We start from the raw sequence: 5,119 nt of genomic DNA on the forward strand, positions 1-5,119 counted from the left end.
TGATGCGTCGTACCACATAATGAGAAATCCAAGTATCGTGTACACCACAGAGAGATAGATAGATGTCTGTCGACCACATCCCATAAAGATCCAGTTGAATAGAACAAAAGACGTCTTCCTGGAATCAATGTCGCCCCAAGGCAGACAACTTTTCTCCAGAAGTAAAGAGTTGAATCTTGACACGCCAATGATGAATGAGGAGAGTGGGTTTGTGGCCTCATCATCATCAGCATGATCATCATGATCCAGATCGCCTTTGGCTCAATGTAAAACCCATTACTATCGTGATTATCATGGCTCGATCGAGCTGGAGTATATAAGCCTCATCGATTGACAGGTGAAGAAGGCCTGCTTGGGAAATAATTAACAACCAGTTCAAAATTATTGACATACTGGAGAGTGGAGCAAACAAAAAATTGGCCCGACCACACCACCCTCGATGATCAAGCTACAGCCTCCTAGAGTGATGGTGGTGATGATGATGATGATGATTGACCTTGGATTTGTCCGGTCTGAGGAGTTCATCCAATGAGGACATTAGCGACCATTTCCACATACTCCATCTGTGACCAATCTACAATCTAGGGATCGTCAAAAGAGTCGCCAGTCTCGTTGACAAACATCCTTAGAATCTAAAAAAAACGCTACGAGTCGAGATGGAATAGAAATAAGTTCAACATGCTGACTCACTCAACGGCTCATTATGGGAATCAATTAACAACATTTGATCTAAATTCATCATATTGCCGCCAAACCTTGTTAAGAGGAGAATAGGCGAGTATGAGTACCAGCATGACTTGAACATTGTGGGAAACATGTCATTGTGAGGCAGTATTTTTATTATGAATTTTCAGTTGGGCTCCGACACCTACTAGTTTATTGGGGAACAACGGAAATTTGATTAACATCAAGTGGTACGTTTTGGATGGAATTGAAAAAATTAACACCATTGGTTGGTTTTAAAAAGTTGCGATCAAATCAATGTTTAATGCCATGATTAAGTTATTGATATTATACTCACAACTAGACATAAAAGTTTGGGCTCTAACTTCAATTAGTGTCCGAAATTCTTGGGCGTGTCTTCAAAAATCCATTCAATTTGTATATACATAATCTATTGCGTGAATAAAACACTGAGTTAATTCATGCCTCTGTTCCAAAACTTCAAAACGTTCCGTTTAAGTACTGTTCCTCAAAACCCTAAAATTAGTTGTTGGGTCAATTTCTCGCTCCCAAATTGGGTTGTTTGTTTTATCGTATGCTACCACCTACAGAAGAGTAATAATATTCATTTGGTCAACGTGCTAAAAGTCTTGTCCAATTTCCAGGCAAACAAACAACCGTTTGACCTTAAACCTCGATAATTATGAGATCGGAGATGATAAACGCCACTCTCTCTAGATGAGGAAACTTTCGCCCTATCTCACTCTCAAATCGTACTTGAAAAACTGGGATCTTATCTTTGGCAGGTGTTTGAAGAGACGGCAGAAGAGAGCCAATACCACCTTGTGTTTTCCCCGACTCAAATATCAGACCATCATCATCCATCCATCCATCCATTTCCAACTACTTCTAACTTCCTCCATCTACTTCACCCTCTCTGACCAAACTCAAAACTGACCCAAGCGTCGCAAACCCAAGAATGCAAATGGAACTAAATCAACCCTCTTATTAAACGAGTAAAAAAGATGGCCCAAACTATGTTGCTTCCATCCACTCATAGGTAATGGTTGGGAAACATGCTTTATCTTCATGTTGAGAGGAGTTGTTGATGGTCCAATGGGTAATTGTCTTAATCCTCTTACCGGCAATTAATTTTCTGTGCGGTTATTCCTCAAACTACAGGGTGACCAATTCGGTAAACAAATATAGCCGCCGCCTTTTCCAGATTACCATTTATGGCAAGAATAGCATCGAACTCCCATTTGGGCCACCATTGCATTGGTTGATATCAAGTGGCTTGATCTAAATGAGACACCACTTGAAATTAGCCACGCGAAGACCGGTTATGGCTGTGCAATTTCTGATAATGGTTTAGCAAGTGTAGAGCGTCAAGCCAACAACGACAATTAACTTCATGATCTTTGGGAGGTGGAATTGTAGCACATCTTTTGTGGCAAGTTCTGAAATTGATTGAACCCGGTGCGTCCAGTAGGGAATGGAAGTCAGGCTTTGGTGGGCATTATTATTTGATCAAGACGAACGACGAGGGAGGCTGTTTTGTCCTGACGCACCGCAAGTGTCAGTCTGGTTTTCTCAGGGCTTTGATGGATGATCATCCACACCAGTTTCATTGGTGCAAAAGTGTCCAAATCGTACCATGTCCGCTACCCAGCCCAAATTCTCGAGACAATCGCCCACCACAATTGTAAATGTGTAACTTTCGAATAAATGCGATTGGAAAATATATCTTGGTTAGGTTGCGTGATCAATGAAAGTTATTTCCGATAATTTTGGAGCACTTTACTAGGGCTAATTTTGACGAGAATTCTTGTCCGAAAATTCAAGTCTAGGTTGTTTGATCGCCTTTGTGATTAGTCCAAGTGAGCCAAACGTCTCGAACTGGTCTTTTCAAATGCAATATGTGCCTCTATTTGACCCACCATTTGATGCGACGGCAGCATCGACCAGGTTGTCAAATCAATCGTGGGGTGATCTCAACTCCAGAAACATACCCTCACAATCATCTATTAGTTTAGTGGCCTTAAATACGCCTCAGTCGCTCATTTTCCCTCCCAGTAAGAGGAACAGAGCTCTTTGTTATTCCACCAGGAACGGATCTCTCGAAGGGACTCCTAGTTAGAGGCTCGGGTATGAGAACTGCAATCCTCTAGACATCCACTAGTGTAGATGAATGCATTGCATGAGCTAAAACGACCCTTATTTTCTCAGCAACTGGGGGAGCTTCTGAATTGAAGTGCCCTTCTTTTGAGCATCATGAGAACTTGGGCTAACAAAAGCGTTGAGTTCGTCTCTTCCAACATTATTTTTGAGTTGCCCAATCCAGAATTCACTGAAAATGAAATGGTATTTTAGCTTCTATTGATGTGAATTTATTTCGTTGTGGAGAGGATGATGATATGCGTATCCCCGGTTTTTCTGAGACTTCCAATCTAATTCTGTCCAACAAATTATAAATCAAGTGGCACAATTAATGTGTCAATTGTCTTCGTTTCCCCCTCTACTGCGTTTTGGATGGAGAGGCGAGTTGTTGGATCAATTAAGGACTCTCAGTGTACTTGTTGTGTTCAATTAACTGCCTAATTATACCATGACATTATTAACTTGATCGTCCACCTCCACAGTTATGATTGCATGGATGGATGCTATGGGGTCTTTGCTCCTTCCCAAATGGTTTTATTTCCCCTCTGCTATGTTTTGGTTGACCTTCGCTAGTTGGTTGGTTGGTTGGTTGATATGTCCGGATGGCAGAGGGTTCTTCTAATGATCATCCTGGGCTCGAGATTTAATTATGCCACCCATTGCCACCGAGAAATGTTTGGCTTCTTGAATTAGCCCACGATTGAGATTTTGGGGGCAGATCTTTGGGTTTGATTGGGTGGCATTGTGGTTGCCATCAAGAGGCCAAATCAGAGCAACCAATCGATGGGTGAGTGAGACGAGACCTCGAGGATGATCTCACTTCAAAATCTCTTTCAGGTCATAAATATCCCCATCACCTGAACCACGAGACTTCTTCAGACCATCTTGAGGCCAATTCTCCCAGCCACAAACATCTAGACTTGCATTGGAGATGGCAAAGTCGAAACGGGACTCTTTTCCATTATTCCCTAAAGTAACAAGACTACTCAGATGAGATGGAACTACAACCGTATAAATATGGAGCTCATATCCGGAACTATGAAGGATTTATAATAATATTTAGATTTTATTTATATATCATTTAATACATTATTCAGAAAATTTTTCTGTATTATTGTTCCCCATGTCATGATTACTTTTCACTCACAATAATTTTGGAGGATGAAGTCGTTTGAATCAGGCCAGGATCTGGATATCCAATGCAACTTGAGATGCTTTCTTTCCCGTTGACTCCTTGTGAGACACTTATCAAAGTCGTAAACTCAATCAGTGTTGACTTTTTTTGGCAGTTTGAGGAGATGAATAGGGGATTTGGGTCATTTTGCCACAAAGATTGTTAAAAGAAGCCACACTTCTACAAATCAACCATAGACTTCAAACTGTCTCATCCCATACACCCTGCCTCAGCCATTCCAAGATCTTACCTCCCTCTTTACTGTTTGGTTGCTCCAGCTCATATCTATGCTAGACGAGGCTAAATGTCTGAAAGAGGTTCGAATCTGGCACCAATCATCATGAATTCCTCTGCCAAAGTGAGAACCTGATACCAATGATGAGATTTCTTTGAGGAAATTGACACAAAACCGCACCCACTAAAACGGGAGCCGTTGTAAATCAATCCTTCTGGAGTGGTTAACGAATCACGAAGACTCACACTCCACAGAGATTCTTTTTTAGTAACACAACGGGGATGAATAGATTCTTTTATAAAGAAGGCCTGGGATCGTTATTTCTTGATGAATATTGGCGAGACGCCCACAATAATGGCTCAATGTCTGGGAGAGATGAAGATTCACCAATGGATATCCATTCATCAAAATGTTTGCAAAGGCGATCAATGATCAGTGATGGCCAAGGGAGGCAGTCAAGGTCAAAATTCCAGAATTTTTGTCTCTATCAAAGCTCAAATTTGCTCCCAGAGATTTGGCAGAAATGTGGACGAGAATGGCGGATGTCTGTTATGGGTCTAGACCTGACAGGACGACACATGTGTGCCTTGGATTTCAGCCAATTTGGGGGAGGAGCAGCTCAATTTTCCAGAAAAGTTGGTGACCAAATACAAAGTGAGTAGTAATGACTCATTAGAGGTTGTAATGGGTCAATATTTGAGAGACAAAGAGGTCCGTCCAGCGGTTCTTCAAATTGGCAGACAACGCAACAGTCTGACAATGAGGGGATTCCATTTCATTTAATCACGTGCCAGACAACCAGCCAGACCCTGGTTTTATTTGATACCGTAAATCGAAGTAGGTTTTCAAAAGAAAAAAGTCCAACATAGGGCTTTTTTTTGAATTCA

Source organism: Tigriopus californicus, chromosome 3 (assembly GCF_007210705.1).
Source record: "Tigriopus californicus strain San Diego chromosome 3, Tcal_SD_v2.1, whole genome shotgun sequence".
Lineage (NCBI taxonomy): Eukaryota > Metazoa > Arthropoda > Copepoda > Harpacticoida > Harpacticidae > Tigriopus > Tigriopus californicus.